Genomic DNA, 26,184 nt, shown 5'->3' with positions numbered 1-26,184 from the left:
TTTTAGAGTTTCTATTTATGAACTGGATGATTAATTAGGAATGTTTTATTTTGATATCTTGATATTTTAATTGTGGCTGTTGAGACAGCTTGCATGTGTATCTGAATTAGCTCAGAAAGTCTTCATTTTCACAGGAAACATGATTCAGAAATGAAATATAAGGAGGAAATAAACAGGAATTGATGCATGTTATAGTGTAACTGTATCACTGAACAGGTTAGCTCTCAGAAGACGGCTGGTTTTTGCACGATAATGTATGACATTTAAAAAAATGCTTTCAGATGGTGTCTCATCGGACTCTCATAACAGTCCCCAAGACGTGGGGACGACAGGTGGGCATGCTGGTGGGGAAAGGGGAGAGTTTGTGTAGCTTAGCCCACAATTACTTCAGCCCTTGAGTCATTATAGAAGGCTCAGACTCCTAACTCTAAACAACACTCATTGGCCCCCCAACAATGGACTATGAGTAAACTTTTGACTCAGAGGTCAGCAGTCTGAATGTCCAAACTAATTACCTTGTTTTCTTACCTCCCAAATGCATATAAACATGTGAGCTAACAGCGGAGGAGGAGGAGACCTTGGTTTTTTCCCCTCCTTTTAATATTTTAAAAAATCCCCAGACCTGAGTCATAGACAGAATGCCTGTATGTCATCTTTCAAGCACAGCTCTGTGCTCAAAGAAGAGCTGGGTGGATAGGGCACTGAGCATGTTGAAGATCACAAGAGTTGACTGCTCGGTCCATTTCCTACCCTGGCAGACATCATTCTGAAAAGGAGCGGCGGTGGTGGGGGGGGGGAGTTCAGCTCTTTGATTCCTAGTTTTATTTTATTTTGTTGTTCTTTGGTTTGGTTTTGTTTTGCTCTGCTCAATAGTTTGACAGGTTAAATGTATGTCACCCTTATTCTCCAGCCATTGTATGTTAGCATTTTCCTAACGATAGCTGATAAAAAGTGGAAGTAGCCCTCCCCCACACTGGCACTGGCACCTTCAACAGATGAAATGCCAATCTGACAGGAGAGCCCATTTTTGGACACTGACAAGAAATTGGGTAACCAAGGAAAAACAGAGAATTCCAGACTTCGAAATGCCAGAAGTGAGGAATAATCCATGAGTCAGTAAACTTATTTTGTGACGTAGCCTGGGGCCGAATTCTCGGTTGTTTCCAACTTCATCTAGACTTTCTCCTTTGGCAAGCTTCACATGGCCCTTCTGTTCTCTATTTCCAAATCAAACCTCCCAGCCGACCTTCTGGATACTGCATCCAGTTGCGCACTTAGCCTCTCTTGTGGGATGTCACAAAGCATGGGCAGACTTCAAATAGCTTCCTTCCCTGTCTCAGAGTCTTGTCCTATACAGTTGTCCTTAGAGATCCTTGACTATCTACCTGTTCTCTTCCTATCCCCAAACCTGGGGTTTCTTAAGGCTTTTTAACCCCCGAAAAAGTATTCAGAATGCATTTCCTTTCGTTCCGTCTCCATGGACTCCACTGGACTACCTCTTGTTACCTAGACTACTGCAGCACCCCCGAATGCTCCCACATCTACGTTCTCTCCCTTTGAATCTCCTATGATGTTATTGCCTCAAATGCAGTTTTTCTGGGATGAACGCTAGAAGCAACCCTCATGGTAAAACTACTACAAAGCTTCCTCTTACCATGCTCTGACCGTAGGCACCAAATTCTATGTGGTCTACCAGGCCCTGCATGGTCCTGGCATATGCTTGTTTGCGGCCTCATCTTGAACTCCTTCAATCTTCACACTATCTTACAAAATAAACAAAACAAAACGGCAGTGATGGTGGCGCACGCCTTTAATACCAGCACTTGGGAGACAGAGGCAGGGGCGGATCTCTGTGAGTTCAAGGCCAGCCTGGTCTATAAAGTGGAGTTCCAGGACAGGCTCCAAAGCCAAACAGAGAAACCTTGTCTTGAAAAACCTAAATAAAGAAAATAAAATAATTTTTAAAACAACAAAACAAAACAAAAAACAGATTCTCTTTGCATACCCCAAGCTAGCTGCTAACTTACATATTCCTATCTCAATCTCCTGAGATGACAGATGTGGGTCACCACCCCCATCTAATCTTTACATTCTTGGCCATTTTGCTCTCTTTGGGTGTAGAAATTTCATGTATTTTGGTTTCTATGTAAGAACTGAATACTAATTTTCTGTATTTCTCAGCTCTCTCTTAATTATCTTCCTGATCCAAGTATAAACAATGACCTTAAGATAGCTTTTCTTGAGCTGGGCAGTGGTGGAGCGCGCCTTTAATCACAAGCACTTGGGGATGCAGAGGCAGGTGAGTGTCTGTGAGTTCGAGGTCAGCCTGACGGGTATGGAGTGAGTTCGAGGACAATCAGGGCTGCACAGAGAAAACCCTGTCTCAAAAAGCAAAAAACAAAAGGAAAAAGAAAACCAACAAAAATAGAAGATAGCTTTCCTTGCTTCCCTGACTAGGCCAATCCGTCTGTTATAAGGTGTCACAGCACTGTGTGGTATGATATCTTGAAGGCTTTTTAAAAAATTTAAAATAATTTATAAAATGGTGGTGGTGGTGCATACTTTTAATCCTAGCACTCAGGAGGCAGAGGCAGGTGGAGCTCTTGAGTTCAAGGCTATCCTAGTCTATAGAGTGGATTTCAGGATAGCCAGAGCTACATAGAGAAACCCCGTCTTGAAAAAAACAAAAACAAAGACAAAAAATAAACAAAGAAAAAAGAATTTATAGATCTATATCAGGGAATGGCAGCCAGATGGACAGAACTGTATAGCCTTTGTCTTCCTTGTCAAAGGCCACATCACTAACCGGTTAGCAAAGACTTCCCTTCTCTTTCTCTCCACTCCCTGCCACCCTACATTCTGTTACCCTCTTTCCTTCCATTCACTTTCCTTGTTCTCTATTAAGCTGTTGTAGTTTATGAAACAGACTTATGCTATGCACTGCTGATGGGGAGAACATTGTATCAAGTTTTGTGTTGGGTTTGGATCCCTCTTGTTTAGACAAAAGGAGGAGATGATGGGAAAACCTTGTTAACCAATTATCCTTAAGAGGTGGATCCCAGCCGGTCGGTGGTGGCGCACGCCTTTAATCCCAGCACTGGGGAGGCAGAGGCAGGCGGATCTCTGTGTGTTCAAGACAAGCCTGGTCTACAAGAGCTAGCTCCAGGACAGGCTCTAAAGCTGCAGAGAAACCCTGTCTCGAAAAACCAAAAAAAAAAAAAAAAAAAAAAAAAAAAAAAAAAAAAAAAAAGAGGTGGAGCCCAGGTAAGGCGTGGTTTTCTGGGACCCAAGGAAAAACCTGCTCTCTCTCCCCCCCTCCCTCCCTGTGGGACACTGCTGTGCTTGGATTGTTCGTTTCCTGTTTCGTGAGTTTTCTCCTTAGAAACGTGCTGTACGCTGAAGTGGAAGTCACTGCACAGTCCAGGCTGGCCTTGACCTTGTGACCCTCCCGCCTTTACTTCCCAGAAGCTGAGGTAAACGTCAACCCCCTACCCCATTCCTTCTTTCTGGTGGCTCCTGTCTTTAAAAACAGCCAAGTCACTTCCTGCTCTTCCAAGTTCCACAGTAAAAGGGTTTGTCTACCAACTCAGGGGCCTCAGCTTTAGACAGCCAGTCTTCCTTCACGGGGCTGCTCTTCCAAGGATAGGCTAAGGAGTAGATGACTTCACTGGCTGGTGTTGTGGGTTTTCATAGCTTACTGTATGTCTCCACTCCCTAGATTCGAGTTCATTGAGGGCAAGATTTCACCATGGAGTTCCCAGTGCTTACCACAAAGCCATATTTCCAACAAACACTTGTGGAATGACTGACTGTGTTCCAGTAAATTGGGTCAGTACTTTTTTCACAGAGTACTAAGTAATGGAAATTTTAAGCTTTTTAATTCTTCCTTAAACTACTGACTAAATTGAATATCCATGCCCAAATTCAGATACTTTCCTAGGTTTTATTTCGGTATTTTCTGTGATTGAAACAGAACACTCCTGCCAATTTAAATACCAATGTTATGAGAGGAATAAACACAGTTGTGCAACTGGAATTTCTAATGTAAATCACTGAAAATATTGTCATCTAATTGTGCCACTGGAATAATTTGTTAACTTCTTATTGTGTTTTCCCTTCTTATAAATAGATAATAGTCTTAAAAAACAGATCTAATTTTAGAATAAAATTGAACAGAAAGTACTTTTGAGTTCTTACATGCACCCTGAGCCTGCACATGCACAGTCTCCCACTAACATCATGCTCCAAAGTGAAGCTTTGCTGCAATTGATGGATCTACCCTATTGCATCCGTATAGCCCAAAGTCAATGGTTCGCCTTGTGGCTCACTTAATGCAAATGGAGTGAAAATTGTTTTCTCTGTACCTATTGATAAGATTAACTCATTTCCTTCCTTCCTTCCTTCCTTCCTTCCTTTCTTCCTTTCTCTCTCTCACTCACTTTCTTTGTTTCTTTTGTTTTTAGTTTGTTGTGAAATTACATTAATTGATTTTCTTATATTCAACCAAGCTTATAGATCTCCTATAGATCCACCATATAATATTTTTGTTAGATTCTATTTGCTGATATTTTACTGAGGAGATTTATATCTATGTCCATGCAAGACTGGTCTGTCATTTTATTATCAGTTAATGCCAGTCTGATTTGGATATTAGGAAAACACTGGCCTTTAAAAGAGAATACAAAAACTTATTTTAATTTCTTGGTACAATCCATCAGTGAACACATTTGGTTCTGCAGCTATCTTGGAAAAGTTATTAAAAGTTTCTGCCTCCTCTCCGCCTCCCATTTCCCTCCCCCTCCCTCCACTCCCCTCCCCATCCCTCTCCAGTCCGAAGAGCAGTAAGGCTTCCCTGCCCCGTGGGAAGTCCAAGGTCTTCGCCTCTCCATCCAGGTCTAGGGTGGTGAGCATCCAAATAGGCTAGCCGCCCCACCCCAAAGCCAGTACATGCAGTAGGATCAAAACCCAGTGCCATTGTCCTTGGCTTCTAAGCAGCCCTCATTGTCTGCCATGTTCAGGGAGTCCGGTTTTATCCCATGCTTTTTCAGTCCCAGTCCAGATGGCCTTGGTGAGCTCCCATTAGATCAGCCCCACCATCTCAGTGGGTGGGTGCACCCCTCGCAGTCCTGACTTCTTTGCTCATGCTCTCCCTCCTTCTGCTCCTCATTTGGACCTTGGGAGCTCAGTCCGGTGCTCCAATGTGGGGGTTCTATCTCTATCTCCATCCATCGCTAGATGAACGTTCCTTCTGGATGGAACTCCTCAGCACTCTGCTTTCATTTTTAATATAGCACTGCGAGTCATCTTTGTTCTTTAGTGTATCAAGAGACACATCTAACTTCTTTCCCAAGCCCTGGTTTTTGGTTTTGTTGGTTTATCTGTTTTCCTGTTTCAAATTTCATTAATTAATGTTTATTATTTTATTTCTTTATCTTTCTTTGAATTTAATTCTATCTTCTGTTTTTGAGTTTCCCAAGGTGAAAGATTAGATTATTGTTTTTAAATTTTTGTTCTTCTAAAATAAACACATTCATTGTTTAAAAATCTCCTCTAAGGAACAAAGACAATTTTTTTCTTTTACTTCATTTCACAAATTTAATAGTTACATTTTTCATTGACTTCAAAGTACTCATAAATTTCTTTCCAGGCTTCTTCTTTACCCTATGTATTGTTAGAAATGCATTGTTTTATCTCTGAATGTTTTGGATTTCTCTCTCTCTTTTTTTGGTTTTCTGAGACAGGGTTTCTCTGTAGCTTTGGAGCCTGTCCTATAACTCGCTCTGTAGGCCAGGCTGGCCTCGACCTCACAGAGATCCGCCTGCCTCTGCCCCAGTGCTGGGATTAAAGGCATGTGCCACCACTGCCCAGCAGATTTTCTCTGCTTTCTTTTGGTCATTGATGCCTAGTTTAATTCCACTGTGGTCTGAGTGCAAGCAGTTTGTTATTTCTATTATTTTAATTTGTTCAGATGTATTTAATGACTGTGAATGTGTTCTGTTTTTTGTATATATTCAACTGGAGATTTTAAAGTGTTAAACCTGCTTTAGTTAAAAGTATATAATAATCTAATATTATTGGGTGAAACAATTTATAGGCATCTACTTTTTTGAGATAGTCTTGCTATGACTCTCAGGCTGGCCTCAAACTCAGAATCTTCCTGCTTCTGCTTTCTAAGTGCTAGAAGCACAGGCTTTTGTCATCATGGCTGCCTTGTTGATATCAATTGTAGCCAACTGATTGATGATGTCCCTGAATTGAACTATATGCTTATTGATTTTCTGCATGTGGGATGTGGCTATTTCTGATGGAGAGATCTTCAAGTCTCCAACTATTTCTCCTTACACTCTGTTAGTTTGATGTGTATATTTGAATGCACTTTTGTTAGGTGCTGTTTTGTATAGTAGTTAGAATGATCTTTGATAGCCATGCTATCAATCGTGAATGAAAGGATGTATTAGGTGTAGAGCAAGCAAAACTAAAGAACAGATAGCACAGCAGATAGATAGAAACAGCAAAGAAACAGCAAATGATCCTTAAATTGGGAGTTCACAACACCCAGCAGTTCCAGGCACTATTGGAGCATGCCTTTAATCCCAGTGCTTGGGAGGCAGAAGCAGACAGATCTCTGAGTTTGAGGGTAGCCTGGCCTACAGAGTAAGTTCCAGGAGAGCCAGAGCTATACAGAGAAACCCTGGCTCAAAACAAAAACAAAAAAACCCAGAAAACAAAATAAAAACAAACAAACAAACAACAACAATCACCACCCAGCAGAGACACCTTGACTGAGAGAGCAAGGAAACTTCATCAAACCTAAGGCTCACAAATGTCCGGCAGCAGTCACCTGGGGAAGCTGAGGCAGTCAGCTGGAGTTCCCCATTGAGCTTCTTCTCCAAGGATAAGCTTCTGACTCTCGATTTCCACCACAGGTATTTTTATGCTGTGGGATAAACTCTGTTGGAAATGTTTTCTCCTAGCTGTTCTCAAAGGCATGCTTGTTTATTCTTGGGCTATTTTTTCCCCTTCCTGAGTTACAGAGTCATGAAGCCAGCATGACAGAAAACAGTGGGGGAGCACGGGGGTGATATAAACATGCCATGAGTCTGAGATGAGGGAGGGTACCCTCAAACCCATACCCTGATTTCAATAACTGTAAATAGCACACGACAATTTACCAATAGATTGTATATTATAGGCACATACACGTAAGGATTGATATATAATCACTGAGAATTTAGTCATGATTTTATAATGGCCTTTAAAAAGCATGGTAATTTTTCTGTCTTTGATGTCCACTCTCTCTAAAATTAACATAACTAAGCCGGGCGGTGGTGGCGCACGCCTTTAATCCCAACACTCGGGAGGCAGAGGCAGACGGATCTCTGTGAGTTCGAGACCAGCCTGGTCTACAAGAGCTAGTTCCAGGACAGGCTCCAAAGCCACAGAGAAACCCTGTCTCGAAAAACAAAAAAAAATTTAGCCTAACTACATAGCTAGTCAAGATTTTGTTTACTGTCATTGTGATAGTTCCTCCATACTTTCACTTTAAATTTGTGTGTCCTTATATTTACAATAGGCTTCACACACACACACACACACACACACACACACACACACGTTTTTTAAGACAAGGTTTCTCTATGTAGCCCCAACTATTCTGGAACTTGCTCTGTAGCCCAGGATGGCCTCGAACTTAGAGATCCTCCTGCCTCTGCCTCCTGAGTGCCGGGACTGAAGGCACACACCACCATGCCTGGCCTTTTTTATGTTTTTTAAAATTAATTTTGAACATACACAGTAACATATTTCATTATGGTAGCTTCATATATATGTATCATTATCATAATAGGCTTCTTACAGGGGAAATATAGTATGGTCTTGTTTTTCTTTTTTTCTTTTTTTGAGACAAGGTTTCTGTGTAGCTTTGAAACCTGTCCTGGAACTAGCTCTTGTAGACCAGGCTGGCCTTGAACTCACAGAGATCCACCTGCCTCTGCCTCTTAAGTGCTGGGATTCAAGGCACATGCCACCACCATCTGGCTGTATGGTCTTGCTTTTCATTCAGCTTTATAACCTCTGTTAATTAGTGTATTTAGAACACTGATCATTAATTATTAATATAATTAGGCTAATGTAGGATATTCGTTGTTGTTTTCTATTCATTGTCCTTGTTCTTTGTTCATCCTGCTGACTCCCACTCTTTCTCTGATGTTAAAAAATTTTTACTTCCTTTTTAAAAAAATTATTTTATTATTTTATGTGTATGAGTGCTTTGCATGCATGTGTGTCTGTGTACGACATGCATGCTTAGTGCTTGCAAAAGCCAGAAAAGGGGGTTGGATCCCCTAGAACTGGAGTTACAGTTTTGAGCTGACGTGTGTGTGAGTCCTGGGAATCAAGTCCAGGTCCTCTGCATCTTAACTGCTGAGCCATCTGCCAACCCCAGTCATTTAAGTTTTAAATGGCTGTTTTATATGAGTCTATCATATTTGCTCTCAGCATGTCAATTACATAAAAAGGTTTGGGAACCCTGATGTCTCCTTGGGCCTTGAGAAGGAGGGAGGGGAGGTATGGTGTGGAGGGGAGGGAGGGGTAGGTGAAGGGGGAGGAGGGGAGGGGGGAGGGAGGGTGGAGGAGTAGTGACAGGAGCTATGGAAATTTTTAAATATAAAAAAAAATAAAAACCATGAAAAAAAAAGGGTTTGGTGGTCTCCCTTGACTTTACAACATAGTTTTATAAATAACTCGTTCTTTTTCCTTAATGTGTGTGCTTACATACATAATATTTGCTTTTGGTTTTCTGTTTGAAGTTGCTTTTATTGTGTAACTCAGGTTCTTTGAACTCACGGTTCTATCTTCATCAACCAAATCTGGGATAATAGGTATGCACCACCACCTTGGCTCAAGCCCACTTTCAAATAATCCTCCAATGTTTCATTACCTTGTATCTTTTTTTAATGATTATTGATATGTATTATACATTGATATAAATATGTATTATATATGTGAATATAATTTAATACATTGTCACTATTATTTTATACAAGTATGTCATCTATTAGATTAATTAAGATTATGAAAAGCTTTTAGCTTTTTTTTTTCTTTTTCTGTTTCTTTATTTAAGACAAGGTTTCTCTGTGTAGCTTTGGAGCCTGTCTTGGAACTAGCTCTGTAGAACAGGTTGACTTCAAACTCACAGAGATCTGCCTGCTTCTGCCTCCCAAGTGCTGGATTAAAGGCTTTGCCACTACCCTCCCAGCAACTTTCTTATGTATATATAACTATATAACTAAACTATAACTATAACTATATATATATTCTCTTTTCTTCTGACGAGTTCATTTTAGTATTATTTATTTTATGTGTATGACTGTTTCTCCTGAATGTATGTCTGTATACTATATGCACACCTAGTACCTATGGAAGGCAGAATAGGGCATTGGATCCACTAGGACTGTCATTATAGATGGTATGAGCTGCCATATGGGCCCTGGGACTTAAACATGGGTCCTCTGGAAGAGCAGCCAGTGCTCTTAGCTACAAAACCATCTCTTCAACACCCTGAAGAACTTAATCTAACATTTTTTGAAAAGCAGGTCAGTTTTAACAAATTGCCTGGGCAGAAGAGATGACTCAATGCTTAAGAACACTGACTGCTCTTCAGAGGACCTAGTTTCAATTCCCAGCACCAGCACCCACATGGCAGCTTACTACTGTCTGGAACTCCAAGATCTGACACCCTCACACAGACATACATGCAGGCAAAAACACCAATGTGCATAAAATAAAAATAAATAAATAATTTAAAAACAGATATTCTTAATGTTTATGTGCCCAAGAAGTTATTATATCACCTTTAGTTCTGAAAGAAATTTTTTCATGATAAATAATTCTAGGCTGCTTTTTTTATTTTCTTTGTTCTCCCAACATTGAAATGCTTCAGTGCACTCACTTACACAATTTCTTAGAGAATCAGATGCTGTTCTAATCTCTATATAAGATTTCTTCCTGCTGACAGTGGTGGTAGACACCTAAATCCCAGGAAGTAGGAGGCTGAAACAGGAGGAACAGAGTTTGAGGCCAACCTGGGCTACTAAATGAGTCCCAGGTTAGCTGAATTAGTAAGGTAGAACTTTTTCCTCTTTCCTCTTATATTCTTTCAGATATTTCTTCTTTCCTTTGATTTTTGTAGTATCTTATGCCTAGCTACATAGTGGTTTTGATTATTTATTTGCTATTCATCCTTTCTGAGTTTCTCTTAACTTTCTGAGTGTATAGTTTTATGCCTCACAGTAATCTTGGTTTAAAAAAGAGACATTATGACATGCTTCATGATTTTTTCTTGAACTTCTGATCCTCCTACCTCAGCATACTAAGCATTAAGATCACTGGTAAAGGCTAAACCTGCTTGACATCAAGCATTTCTTAAGCATTGCTATTTAAAATGTTTTTTCTGTTCCTTTCTCTTTCATACCCTGATATGTCATATCCTTTAGAGTTGACTCATAGCTCTTGAACATTTTGTTTTGTCTTTACTGCAGGGTAATTTTCACTTTGCTTTTCAGTTTGAGCTGTGTCGGTTGACATATCTTTTAGCACAGCATTCCTCCCTCAAGATAAGGTTTCTCTGTGTAATAGTTCTGGCTATCCTGGATTCAATTTGTAGACCAGGCTGGCCTTGAACTCACAGAGATCCACCTGCCTTTGCCTCATGAGTGCAGGAATCAAAGGTGTGTGCCACCATTTTCTGGCCAATCACAACAATTCTTGACATAGATGTGTTCATTTTATTAACAAGATTGTGATGGCTATTCATGGTTGTCAACTTGGCTACATCTGGAATAAACTAAAATTCAAAAATGGAGAGGCATTCATTCATTCTAGTAGTTGTTACTTTAAGGAACTATAAGTTGTTACTTTAAGGAACCCTAAATCTTTCTCACATTGTCCATCTATTAAAGTTTTGATTTGTTTGTCATTTGTCTCAGTTCCAGAGATAGAACCTAGATTCCCACAGTGCCATGTATACATATTACCAATGATCACCTCTAGCCACACTCATTTGTCCTTACTCTTTGTGGTAGTTCGAATGAGAATGACCCCTATTGGCAATGCTTAGCCACCAGGGAGTGGAAACATTTGAGAAGAATTCAGAGGCATGGCCGTGTTGGAGTAGAAGTGGACTTCTTGGAGGAGATGTGTCAGTGGGAGTGGGCTTTGAGGTTTCAAAAGCCCCAAGTTAGGCCCAGCATCTCTCTTCTCTCACAGCCTGCTGCCTGCAGATCAGGATGTAAAGGCCTGTTACTGCTCCAGCACTATGCCTGTCTACTTTCCACCATGATAACCATGGAACAACCTCCTCTAACTGTAAGCAAGTCCCGAATTAAATGCTTTCTCTAATAAGAGTTGCCTTGGTTGTGATGTTTTTTCACAGCAATAGAACAGTAATTATGACACGGGTTTATGACTCTTTCCACAGGATCCATTAACATATGAATCATAGTTGTTTTAAACTGGCAATCTGATCATTCCAACTTCTCTGCCATATACAAGTCTAAGTTATGGTACTTGCTCTGTCTCTCAAACTTTGCTTTTTGTCCCTCCCTATACTTTGTAATTTTTTGCTGAAATCAAAATATGAAAGCAACTCTGTTAATGAACATCTATGAATTTGATGGTGAGGTAAGGTGGTGAGAGGAAGCATTCTCTAGTCTTATGAGTACCTCTTGGTCTATTAGTGATTCCATGCCCATGGGCCATGAATCTCACATTTCTCCCTCAATCTTGAGTGAGACAGACTGGCTAGAGTTGGAGACATTCTGTTTTTTCTGTTTTCCCAGATCAGTTAGACTGCAATAACAGTCTGATAGCTTAACCTCTGGTAATAGTTTCTCTTGAGGACAGGCCTTGAAAGGAACAGAATATATTGGCCTTTTTCAAAATGTTTAGTCTTCCCTTTCCCCTACAGGAAGCTCAGGGTCCCCAACCTCCATCTTCAATATGGGAACGTAGAAATCCTGAGGTAAATCTTATGGAATTCCCAGCTAATAGATTTGTCCACACCAAATGTGCATAAATCCATCAATTACAGTTTAGATGTTTTTTTTTCCTGTCCTATATTCCTTTGGAGACTTCTGAGATAGAGCTCTGTGAAGGGAAGTTGCCACTATCTTTGTCTCCCTGTCTCTACAGTTTGGGGGACAATGACGTTTCCTTTTGACTCTACATCTCTGACATCTAACAATTATTGTTGATTCCCTCCCAGTTTGTTCAGAATTTTAATTATTAGGATTAAGTAACAACTTGCACACTCTACATGCTGGGCACAAAACCAGAAAATATCTGTTGGGCCTTGTGATAACATGAGCACAGACATCTTTGCAACTCTTAGATAAAATTCAGGAAACACAGTAATCTATGTTGAAGAGTAAGTTTATTGACAGGCTAGAAAAAAAGTAGTTTTTATTATATATTAAGTGTACAACTGAACAAACAGATCTGATGGGCTTTTTTGGGCCATGCTTAAGTTTCCATAAGAGAAGAATATCAAACTTGGGGTGAAGCAGCAATAATGGTTTGCTTTTGGAATACAGAGGTTACATGCCCAAGCTGCACTTTATTATTTTATCTGTGTTCAATTTCTGCATGATAACTTCTCCTTGTGTTACTAAAGATAGAATTCTTGGTTGAGTCCTCCACGTGCAATGAGTGGCTGGAGAGTCCCTTAGTGGTGGCAATATCCATGCTCAGATATATAAGAAAATCTAGTGGCCTTTTTCTCTAGTTCTTCATTGTTTAAATTTCCAAAGTTCTGTTTTAAGAGTCACAACCTGCAAAACTCCCCAAATGCATTATCACTCTTACTTAGCATGAATATTTACTTCTGTAAGGCCATTTTAGTTTCCTTCTCCATGTACTCTTTCATCCCCAGTATTCATCCTTGTTCATACTGTCTCTCTTCTGGCCCAAATTACTGTCCTGTTGTCCTTTCTATGAAGCTTGCCACCATTGTAGCAGCCGTTAGGGGCTATGTCCTTCCTTCCTTCCTCCTTTTTTCCTTCCTTTCTTCTTCCTTCCTTCCTTCCTTCCTTCTTCCTTCTTCCTTCTTTCCTTCCTTCTTTCCTTCCTTCCTTACTCTTTCTTTCTTGCTTCTTTCTTCCTTTCCTTCCTTCCTTCCTTCCTTCGTCCTTCCTTACTCCTCCCTCTCCTCCTCCTCCTCCCTGGGCCCTTCCCCTCTCTCTCTCTTCTTTCTTTCTTTCTTTATTTCTATTTGTGTGGGGGGGTCAAGACAAAGGGTTTCTCTGTGTAAACACAGGCTTGTCCTGGAACTAGCTCTTATAGACCAGGCTGGCCTCAAACTCTTTTGAGATCCACCTGCCTCTGCCTCCTCAGTGCTGGGATTAAAGACATATACCACCACTGCCCAGTTATGTTCTTATGCTTCTAGTCTGCTCCTCAGCACCTCTTTATCCTGCGTGTGTATGTGTTTATGAGCATGAGCACGAGCATGTTTTAAATAACTTTGCTTTATGTGCTAAGTTATGAAATGGATATATCAAATAATATCCCTTCCATATGTCCCACATCAACTAGTGCAGAGGAAGACACATAGCAGCTTTTACATGGTCTTGACTTACCTGACTGTTGTTTGCCATGCGGGATTTTTCTTGTTATGAGTGGGAAAGCCTACAATCAGAAACAATTCTTGAAGTTTTGCCTCACTTTGGCTGTAGAGTATTTCTCTAGGAAGAGGCTACCTGCAGAGTTAACCAAGCTTGGGTTTCATAAGTGGAAAACTGCTGGGACATATACCAGATCTAGTATAGATTCACTTCCCTTCCTTTAAGGACTTCTTCTAAAGAAGATCCTGGTTTGCCATTTGACTTCATGAATTTCTTAGAGGCAACAGCAATGTGGTTATTAAGTAAACTCAAGACTCAACTCTGATGACATTTGAATTTGTCTTAGTCAGTGTTCTATTGCTGTTAAGAGACACTATGACCATGGCAACTCTTATAAAAGAAACCATTTAATTGTAGCTGGCTTACAGTTTCAGAGGTTCAGTCTATTGTCATGATGGTGGAGAGCATGGTGGCATGCAGGCAGACATGGTGCTGGAAAGAAGCTGATAGTTCTACATCTAGCTTGGCACGGAGCAGGAAGAGTGAGTGACACTGGACTTCTTTGAACTTCTCAAATCTCAAGGCCCACCCCCAGTGACACACTTCCACTGACAAGGCCACGCCTACTCCAATTAGGCCATACTTTCTAATCCTTGTCAAGTAGTACCACTCCTAATGACTAGCATTCAAATATATGAGACTGTAGGGGGATTTCCTATTCAAACCACCACAGGATTTATGTCACTTTAATAGCATTTCTACTTACTCAAATCTCCTGAGATAGCTATCTTATATTATAGTTTTCTGCTTTACAACAAGAAGAATTGGTGCTAGTGGGGCACTTGCCTATCTCCACAAATATCTTTTCATGATATGTTAAATTTCTATGACATATGCTCATGAGTCCTCTGGGATTATTCATATTTGTTTTCTTATTCCTTTTACATCACATTATGACTATTTTTCTGTGCCATACACTCAGACTAACAGAGCTTTGGATTTTATAAAAACTACATGTTAGTTCAGAAATAAATTAGAAGCTAAGATCAAATTCTAAATTTCTTGTTGTATTATCAGCCCTGGAAGCCAATCTTCTTCTTCCACCTACATGATAGAAGGAAATGGTAAGACCATGGTTCCTGACATCTGAATTGAGCAAATAGGTATGTATTGAATAGGTATCCTCAGTTACTTTTCTATTCCTGTCATAAATACCATGACCAAGGCAAACTTATAAAAGAAGATTTAATTTGGCTATGGTTTACAAAGGGTTAGAGTCCATGAAGGCAAAGCAAAGGAACAACTGTTATTCACACCTTGATCCACAAACCACAAGGTAGAAAAGAGAAAAAGGGAGAGAGAGAGAGAAAGAGAGAGAGAGAGAGAGAGAGAGAGAGAGAGAGAGAGAGAACTGAGAATCTCACATGTCTTTTGAAACCTTCAAGCCTACCCCCACTGACACACTTTCTCCAATAAGGCCACATCTCCTAATCTTTCCCAAACCATTCTACCAACTGGTGGCCAAATATATGTGCCTATGGGGGCCATTCTCATTCAAACCAGCACAATAGGTTTTATAGAAATCTTTAAAATTCTTAGGCAGCTAGACAATGTAACTAGAATCAAAAGACTCTGTTTATAGTCCTAAGCCATTTGCTGTAGACAGAGACTGATCATTGGCTTCCCTGATAATCCAAGATAATCACATAGAAACTAATTAATTACAATACTGTTTGGCCAGTAGCTTAAGTGTATTTCTAGCTAGCTCTTACAATCTTAAAGTAACCCATTTCCTATTATTTTATATTTTATCATGAGGCTCATGGTTTACCAGCAAGGTTCCAGTGCATCTGTCCCCTGTAGCTTCAGGCCTTCATTGGCGTCTCTCTGAGTCTTCTTTCTTTCCTCCTCTATCTCGCTTAGAATTCCTGCCTTGCTCTATTCTGCTAAGCACTGGCTGAAGCAGCTTTTATTCATTAACGAATAAAAGCAACACATATACAGAAGGACTTCCCACATCAATTTGTCAATTGATAATGGATCCTGTAATTCTTAATGTTCACTAGATTTTTATTGGTACTTATCACATGCAACAAATAAAATCTTAATATGGACCATGGTCCAAAGTTTTCATCTCAACATTTGTGAGGCAAACTGTAGAGGTTTGAAAGAAAATGACCTCCAAGAGGAGAGGCACTATTTAAGGGGTGTGGCTTTGTTGGAGTGGGTATAGCCTTGTTGGAGGAAGTGTGTCACCGTGGAGGTGGGCAGTGAAAAAGCTAGTGAAGATGTAATTGAACGAGGGGGGGGGCATGTTTCAGTCCCAGTAAACAACAGAACTTTATAACTTTGGCCATGTGGTTCTGGCTTTAGCATTAAGGATAGAAGAAATACGTTATGGAATTTATCTCTGCATCTAAGAAAAGCTGCTGAGGTGTGGCATGTGTCAGGGGTGTTCTTGAATGAAGGCTTAGAGAGGCTATTAAGTGAAGCTGCAAAGTTGAAGCCTGGATTACCTTGGAGACCCCAAGATATGGAGATGCCAGAGCCATGAGATACCTATCCAGGAAAGCTGGATAACAGAGAGTGGAACCAACCAACAAGAAAAAAGTATGTTGTAATCAACAGAGATGAAAGGAGTTGGCAATCTGAAGAGTGTTTTGACATTAGATATGGAGATGCAGAATTTGGAGTTTGTCCAGCTGGTTTTTGGGCTTGCTTTTGTCCAGTATTTCCTCATCAGCCTCTCTTCCCTGTGTTTTAGAATGGTAATGTCTATTCTGTCCCATTATATGTTGGAAGTATGTAATTTGCCTTTGATTTCAGTTTCACAGGTGAATAGAGTTAAGAGATTGCATGACTCAGAAGAGATTTTGAATTTTAGACTTTTAAATAAGTTTGGGACTGTTAGAGATTATGGAGACTTTTGAAGTTGGACTGAATGCATTTTTACATTATGATATGGCTATAACCCTTTGGGGGTCAGGTAGTGGAATGTGATAGTTTGAAAGAAAATGGCTCCCCCCAAAGGGAGTGGCACTATTAGGAGGTGTGGCTTTGTTGGAGTGGGTGACAACCTTGTTTGGAGGAAGTGTGTCACTGTGGGAGTGGGATTTGAGGTCTCATATATGCTCAAGCCATGCTCAGTGTGACACTCGGAACACTTCCTGTTGCCTACAAGATGTAGGACTCTCAGCTACTTCTACAGCACCATGTCTACCTGCATGCCACTATGTCCTATCATAATGATAATGGACTGAACCTCTGAACTCTACGTGAGCCACCTCAATTAAATATTTTTCTTTATGAGAGTTATGCTGGTCATGGTGTCTTTTCAAAGCAACAGAAACCCTAAAACAGACACGTGCAGATCTCTTCAAATTTTAGGCCAGCCTGTATTACATATGGAGTTCTGGGACAGCTATGACTACATAAAGAGATCCTGTCTCAAGAATATAATTAACAAAACAAACCAAAGAAAATGAGATAGAAAAAAAAGCATTATCGTTATCTAAAAGTGGCAAAACTCTGGATTCTCAGGTATTAGCTTTCACTAGGAGCTTTCAGCTAGGAACCGAATGAAGTGAGGGTGCCCCCTGAATGATGTGTTTTGTAGAAGAATTACTCAGAACTTTTGAAGGGAGATAAAGGAAATATAGGCTTCGAGGACTTTTCTGAGGACAGAACATTCTTATTGATTTGCGGGACTGTGTGGCAAATATGGAGAGAATCACAGCAGTAGCTAGTTATTATGCTATTAGACAAGATAAGCTGAAGGGCTTCAGGGAAAATCTCAGAGGATGATGGCTTAGGAGACAATGGTATTTTTCTTTTCCTTTCTCTGTCTTCATCTCTCCCTCTCTCTTTCTTTCTTTTCTTCTTTCTGTCTTTTTGAAGTCAGTTAAGCTCCAGTTTAACCGACACTGCACTACACAAAATAAAGGATAGGCTGTTTATACTAGGGGGAGAGGAAGAACAAATCAAAGGAGGGAAACAGTAATATGAAAAGAGACATCACTCGCAAAGAGCATCAACCTTGAGTTAAGTTAAGCCTTAACTACTAGTTAAGATTGCTTTCTCTGCACAAACTGCTATAGAAATGGACTGAAAATTGCTGGTGTTGGCAGACATCACAGATTTGAATGAATTCTATTTCATTCCTGTACTTGAAGTCTTCTATCCATAATGAACAAACTGGTTTTCTGTGACAAAGCAGCAATAGCAGAAAGACGTATCACTCTTAAACTGCATTATTGCAAAGCCAATGAAATGTAAAAAGTTCTTTTTAAAGTCAGTCATATCACTATGCAGATTCCCAAAAATAGAAAAAAAAAACTTATCATACTATGTGACCTTTTGTGCCTGGCTTCTTTCACTTAGTATACTACTGTCAAGGCTCATCCATTTCACAGCATAGATCGGCATTTCATTTCATTTCTATAAATGAGAATATTACATTGAATGGATACAATAAATCTGTTTGTACCTGTTGATGGGTATTTGAGTTGAAAAATATTTGACTATAGTTACACAGATGGGCATGCCATGAGACCACTCTGCAGGTCTCTGAAGGTGGCTGGTCCCGGGCGCAGTAGGCGAGAAACAGAGACATGGATGGATAGGCATGCCATGCAGAGTGAGTTGGGGGAGTGAGTAGGCATGTGAAAGCAATTTAGACAAGTACCATTCTTCTGTCTATCAGATGAGCAAGCCTTTCTGATTGATATCTTCTGATTTGGGAAAGGATATGAGGAAACTCTCTCTCTCTCTCTCTCTCTCTCTCTCTCTCTCTCTCTCTCTCTCTCACTCTCCCTCTCCCTCTCCCTCTCCCTCTCCCTCTCCCTCTCCCTCTCCCTCTCCCCCCCCCTCTCTCTCTCTCACACACACACACTGGCTGAGGCTTTTTCAAAAGACAGTCTGACAAGATCTTTAAAAATGTTGAATGTACATCCTCTCTGACATCATTTCTACTCTCTGGTGTCTCCTTACAAAGAGGTTTTGTTTTGTGATTTTGTGTGCAGTCTGGAAAGTATTTTACCACCAAGTTGTATCGACAGCATATCTAAAAAAGCTTAGCCAGATACCAAAAGATACATGTGCAAGGATATTAATTGGAGCACTATTTCTAAGAAGGAAAACTAAGTAAAAATATCTTATTAGATTTATTATTTGTGTTTTTGTATGACTGTTTTGCCTGCACCTATGCTATGCATGTGTACCACATGCATATTTGGTGCTGCAGAGGTCAGAAGAGGGCACCAGAACCCACAGAACTGGAGTTACAGATGGTTGGGAAGCACCACTTGAATGTTGGGAATTAAACTCAAGTCTTCTGCAAGACCAATAAATTATTATAAATGACTAAGCCATGGTTCCAGGCCTCAGGCAAAAATCATAAATGTTCGTGCTGAATGAGCTCTCAGAAGGTTGAAGTTTTTCACCGATTCTGAAAGCTACCTACCTAGGTAGTCTGGATTAGAAGGGACTCTCTTCAAATGTATAGGTTCACCTTGAAAACATTTGTTTTAAATTTCTTCTCATGGAAAGGGTCTAGGATGTTAGGGGCTGGAGAGATGGCTTAGTCGTTAAGTTTGCCTCTCTGCAGAGGATCTAGGTTCAGTTCCTGGAAGTAGGCCGTTATGAAAACAGGCCTTGCTTCTCTTCTAGGTGGGTGCATATGTGCTTATGGCAATAATCTAAAACATACTTATTCGTCCACATTCATGTTTTCCTAGGTTGGTGAACATCCAGGATTTTTGTCCGGTTGTCCACTGTTAGAAATAGAAGTATCCTAGTTTGCTTTGTGCTGTTGTGTTGAAACATTCATCACAGGCAGCTTAGGGGACTCAAGGGTTCCTTCCAGCTCACTGACCACCAAGGGAAACCAAGGCAGGAACATGGAGGCAGGAACTGAAGCAGAGTTCACGGAGGAGTATTGTGTACCGACTTGCTCCTCATGGCTTGCTCTGCCCAGAGGTGGCACCATCCCTAGCAAGCTGGGTCCTCCCAAGTCAATCATTAATCATGAGAATGGTGAGAACGGAGCTCAAGAGATAGCTCTGTGGGTAAGGGCATTTGCTGCCAAGCCTGACTACCTGAGTTCAGCCTCCAGGCCCACATGGTAGAAGGTTTCCCTCTGACCTCTATACCCATACATACAAAATAGACAAAACAAAACAAACAAACAAATGAGCACTGCCCACAGACTTGTCTACGAGACAATCTGATGGAGGTATTTTCTCAATTGCGGTTCCTTTTCTCCGAAAAACAGCCATAAAGCAAATAAACTAACCGGTAGACCAGGATTAAAGGAATGAATGTGTGTGATATGGTCCGTTCAATGGCTGTCACATAGTAAATGCTTGATAAGTGGCAGCTTTTATTATTTAAACATATTGCTAAATGTTTTCGATTTGAACAACAGATACATTTTTTTATAGCCTGTGTCATATAGAGCCCAAGTAACGTAGGCTGTTTTATCAGCATTTTAACTTAAAGGATTACAGACTGACAATTTTGACATAATTGGGGGCATTGTCTATTTCATATAATTCATAAACTAAGGGAATATTGGGACATTGTAGGGCACAGGGGATAGCATTCTGGGCAGACATAATTTTGTGAAGAAAGTAGCTCAAGGATTTTTGACCTTATATTTAGTTTTAAAAAAAAAAAGTCAGTTGACAATTAAGAACCTGAAAAATTGTTGTTCAGTGCTGTTCTTGTAGCTACCTTCCTGTATTTACTTTTAAATCCTCCTGTGTAAGATGAGAACACTGCACCTGAGAATTGTCTCAGACTTTTTGTCACTGAGAAAAAGTACCTGACAAACAAGTTGAGAGGAAGGGTCATGTTTTGGTTCATGGTTTCCGTTTGTTGTCCTGGGCTTTGTTGATTCTATTTGGAAAGGCAGAACATCACGGAGGCAGGAGTGCTTGGCAGAGGCTGTTCACCTCCCAGCAGCCAGAAATCAGAGAAAGGAAAAGAAAGGAAAGGACCGAGGGGCAGGTGTGACCAATGGCAAGCCCCTCCGTGACTTACTTCCTCTGCCTAGCTCGTGTGGCCTCCAGTTCCTACTGCTTCTCAAAATAGTTACACCAGCAAAGGACCTAGTTCAGTCCAAATGTACCCTAGGTGGTACATTTCACATTAAAACCGTACTAGTAATTCCTAGCCACCATTTCTACACAAATGTTACAAGCAGGTATTTTAGGAACACATTTTCAGTTAATCCTCCTTCTGACGAGTCTTATGATTGAAATACATATTACCTCCAAATTGCAAGTGAAGAGGCTGAGGTTGAGCAACAGGTCGCATGATTCACTGTAGGATGGTAGGCTTAGGTTCAAATCCCTGATGGTTTTCCCTCCTACCACTATCAGGTATAATAGTGGGTGATACTGAGTAAGGCGCATTTAAAGATGTCCTTTTACTGGCCATTTAAGATTGTAACTTATTGGGATCTTCTTGTATGTTAGAGGAAAAGGAGAAGGGATTTGAGTCAGCTACAAAACTGGTGATCTGTCTTGTTAATCTAACATGACTAGGTTAGAAGCAAAAAGAGCAATTTCTTAGATTTGATGACTACACTCTCTTTCTCTCGTGGCCTTATGAACAATATATTTTTTCTTCTCCTTCTTGGAAAGGTTGCTAAAGCAATTTTTAAGGAACCCTGCCAAGATTTATTTAGGAGACATAGGAGTTTTTAAAAAGAAGTTTCAAAGGAGAAACTGAACTGAAGTTCCTTTGGATTTCGCATACCAGCAGTTGTGGGCACTTGCACACGTTCAAGCACTTGTTCAACCTGGCCTTGGGGTTGGGTGCATGAGGTACTGACAGCTGATAGATTCTGGGCAGCGGTGGGGGGGGGGATGGGGAGAGCTTGTTGTTTTTAAGGCTGTGGCCTTGAGTAAATTGATCAAGCTCCAGTGGGTGGTCCCACCCCATGAGTACATGTGTGGCACAAATTAGAATCAGTGGGTTATAAAAAACAAAGAAGACAGAAAGTTAGGAGAGGGTGTAGGGAGTGGAGGGGTGGATTCAGGAGGAGTTATGGAGACGAGTGGGGTGTTTATGAATAAACACACTGAATAAAACTCTCCAAAAATCAATTAAATATTATATTTTTAAAACATAGGGTCTTTATAGAATAACTTATGAAGATCTGAGTCATACAAACAACAACATTAAAATTCCTGTTTTAGGGCGTTAGATGACTTTCCATTTGCTTGGGACTTTCAGTGAGCCTAAAAACATTAAATATATTTGAATAAAAATAAGTGATTATTAGAAAAGATAAAGTAGTGTTCAAGTACACCTTTGACCATTTTGTGTTGTTTTTTTTTTATTTATTTGATAGAAGGGATCAAATCTAGTGACTTACAGCTGCTAGGCTGTGAGAGCCAAATTTACTATGCCTACACGATCCATGAAACAAAAACTCTGCTCAGCAAGCCTCTTGCTTAAGGACAATGCTGTAGGCTGTTGTTTATGGAGATAACAAGCCACATGTTTTCATTCCCATAAACAAGTTTGTTTGTCCCATCTGCACTAGATGGGCTTGATCATATGTGGGCGGGAGGCTCACATGCAGGAAATATGTCAGAATATACACATACCCCTGACTGGATGTAGACTGGAGGTGAGTTAGGATGTATGCTTGCTCCTGATGGACCAGATAGGAAATGCAATGAATTTTGGGTTTTTTTCTTCTTAAGATGTTGTAAACCATGACTCAGGACCATTTCCTGGGAACCTGGTATGGACCTGGCCAGAGCCTATCCACCTGACCAGTATTTGATTAAAGTTTGATTCAAATTTGGCTTTAAATTGTGGTAGTGGTCTTATTCTTGATCAGTACAATTAAAATTTTCTGGAGGCCCCCTGTGAGATTCAGACCATCCACCCAAATTTTAAAGCTGGACCTTTACTCCAGAACTCTGGGGCTGAGGGCCACTTCAGGAGGCATGTGCCTTGAGACTTTCCAAGGCTCTAAGGTTGCCTTCAGTTTACAGACTGTTGGAGTGAACTGCATGCTGAGAAATGCAGCAAGCATCAGTGGAGGCCTCTTGATGAGTCATAATCTCGGTCTGTTTTGTGGGATCCCTATCTGGGAGGTGGAGGGAGTTCAATAGGACCCCAATATTCTCCTGTTCAGGGTTGGAGATATATGAATGTCTGAGGATGTGAAAGGTTAAATAAGTTCCGAGGTCTTCAGAAAATGATTTAAGATGTATAAATGTAAGTTGAAAAGATGTAAATAAATGATTTAAGGTATATGAAATTTCTTTTCCCTTCTAAGCTGTTTATACACTAAGATTCTAAAAGTTCGGAGTTTTAAAATTGATCAGTGGAATTCTGACAAGCTGGCTAAACTCTGACTCCCTACTGCTTAGTCACAAGCTCAAAATTCTAAATTTCCTTTGATTGTCTTCTAAATATAGACTTAACAGTGCTTCTCATCAGGTTTAGGACATCTCTGTCCAATCTATATCTAGCTCTCTGGATGGAGGAAAAAAATGTTCATGTCTTTTAACCCCAAAGGTGAACTCCAGCTATTTTACAGACACCAATAACCTGCTTTTTCTACAGTGTGGATTTCATTATAGATTAGTAATGTTAATAATATCTAAAATGTCTATGTTTTTTGTAAATTGAACAAAAATTCATGTAAGCTTCAGAGTATCTGGGGAAGACATAAAACTTGGGTCTACTTCTTATAGGCCAAAAGGTCTCCAGATAAGAACAACCTAAAGTTGTTTATAAACCTGTTTATTCCTGAGGATGGTATTTCTTCTCCTGTTCTTGGGACTTCTCTTCTTCCCCAACTAGTAGGACAATTGGACCTGAAAGTTCCAAATGTAAGATTTTCCTTTAAGTCCCTAAACTTTAACTTTTGTCCCTAGTCTATATCTGTCTCATCAGATTTCCACTTAGCTGACAGACACATCCAATCGTCATCTGCTGACTACAACCTTCTCCAAATGACTGAGAGCCATGAACTTGCTGAAAGCTGATGTGTTCCAACTGTTGTGAACACTTCCTGTCTCTTCAGCTGGTTCAGTAAAGCAGATGCTTCTGATGAATGTCTCATTGCCTGAATTCTCTCCTTACCTTTGGCTAGCACTCCAGTCTTCCTGAACCCTGACAACAACAGCCTAAACATCAGCTTCAACAGGAAGTAGTTACAGAAGAAAATATGTTGCCCCTTATTTCCTCACCGGCTGGAATATTAGATCAAAAAGGAAACTCTCTATCATATGGGACAAAATATCTACCAAAAATGCCTATTGGAATCCCAAGAAAGGTACCTGTTAAAACTAAATAGACCCAGACCTATCAACAGGTAGATTCACTAGCTGAAATAGTTCTGTAGTATGATAGGGCACTCAACCTGCTCTGTGTAAAACAGAGAGGTGACTGTATAGCTTTAAGAGAAAGTTGTTGTTTCTATATAAACCACTCAGGAATCATTAGAAATAATCTGGCTAAAGATCAAAAACACCGATGACAACTTATGCTGGAGAGGTTGTGGGGAAAAGGGAACACTTCTGCGTTTTTGGTGGGAATGCAAGCTGGTACAGCCCCTTTGGATGTCAGTGTGGCAATTTCTCAGAAAATTAGGAAACAACCTTCCTCAAGACCTAGTAATACCACTTTGGGGTATATATCCAAAGGATGCTCAATCGTGACACAAGACATGTGCTCAACTATGTTCATAGCAGCTTTGTTTGTCATAGCCAGAACCTGGAAACCACCTAAATGCCCCTCAATTGAACAATGGAGTACTACACAGCAGGGAAAATAAAGACAGCTTGAATTTTGCAGGAAAATGGATGGAGCTAGAAAACATCATATTGAGTGAGGTAACCGAGACACAGAAAGACAATTATCACATGTACTCACTCATAGGTGGTTTTAAAACATAAAACAAAGAAAGCCAGCCTACAAACCACAATCCCAGAGAACTTAGACAACAATGCAGATACTAAGAGAGACTTACATAGATATAATCTACATGGGAAGTAGAAAGTAGAAAAAGACAAGATCTCCTGAGTAAATTGGGAGCATGGGACCTTGGGGGAGGATGAAGTGGGGAGGGGAGAGGCAGGGAGGGGAGCAGAGAAAAATATAGAGCTCAATAAATATCAATTAAAAAAACAAAATTTAAAAAAAGAAATAATCTGGCTGTATTTGGAAAAATCATTGCAAAAAAGGGGAACTGAAATGAAGGAAAGAACTGGTCCCCATTCTTTTTTTTTTTTATTTCCAGGTTCCTTCTTGATAGTAACCCTGTCAGTCATTTCAGGGCCTTTAGAATTTCTTCTGCTGCTAATTACTGTTGATTCTTACATCATTGGTTCCTTAACTAAATGATAACTCCTGTCTGGGCACCGTTAAGCTGATGTTTATTAGATCCCAGTATAAACAGATAACCATCACAAAGTCAAAGATTTGACTCAGGACACAACTCAGGGGTGGAATGTGAGAGCCAAAGTTACATTTTAATTTTTAATTACTATGCCTAAGAGATCCATGAAGCAAAAATGTCTCTGATCTGCAAGTCTCTTGCTCAAGGACACACAGTTCCAGAAATGCTGTAGGCTATCGTTTATGGGAAATAACAAGCCATGTGTTTTCACTCCCCCTAAACAAGATTGCTTTTCCCATCTGCACTGAACGTGCTTGCTCACATGTGGGCAAGAGGCTCACAAACAGGAAATATGGCAGGATATACACTTCTCCCTGACTGTTGGATGTAGGAGGTGCATCAGGATGTATGCTTGCTCTTGATTGGACCAGATGGGAAATGCAATTTGTTATAGGTTTTCCTTCTTAAACTGCTGCAAACCATTACTCAGGGCCATGTTCTAGGGACCTAGGTATGGACCTGGCCAACGTCCATCCACCTGGCCAATATTTAATTAAAATGCTTGCTTAAAATCTGGCTTTATACTAAGTAGTGATCTTATTCTCCATCGGTGGGATTAGCAGGAAGGATTAACAGGCAAGTGCGGTATCACTGAACTGTACCTTCAGCTCTGTCTTTGACCAGTTTTGAAAAGTCACTTAGTTTGTTATTTTGTTCACAGTGAGATCATCATCTGAGGTTTCTGATTTCACTAGTTGCTTCAGACATACCACTAAAGCAAATATTTTGCCTGGTTATCGGGTCTGTAAAAATAAAGTTTGTTAATGGCAAGGCAAGCTCTACCATAATTTGTGTATTCAAATATTATTACAGAGTCCCGCTGCTTGTTATTTGGGCTCCAGGAGGGAATTATTCTAGTAACCCAAGAAGTGAGTTTAAGATGCAAAGACGTGGTACGTAGTCAGTGAAGAACAGTTGTTTTCTGGCCTTCCATAAATAACTAATACCAAGAGCAGCCTGGCTATCTGTTTCAGCTTCTCATTACACAAGAGCAAAGCTAGCAAGACCTAAATATCAGTGTCTGCCAACAGAGCAGCCTTGATCAAGTCTATTTAACTTCTAGAGGCTTTCTTTTTCCTATCTTTTTTTTAAAAAAATAGCTTTTAAATGAAGCTTTAACATTAGCATACAAAG

Source organism: Arvicola amphibius, chromosome X (assembly GCF_903992535.2).
Source record: "Arvicola amphibius chromosome X, mArvAmp1.2, whole genome shotgun sequence".
NCBI classification, from domain to species: Eukaryota; Metazoa; Chordata; class Mammalia; order Rodentia; family Cricetidae; genus Arvicola; species Arvicola amphibius.
The sequence above is the reverse complement of the archived record's forward strand: the minus strand, read 5'-3'. Positions refer to the sequence as shown.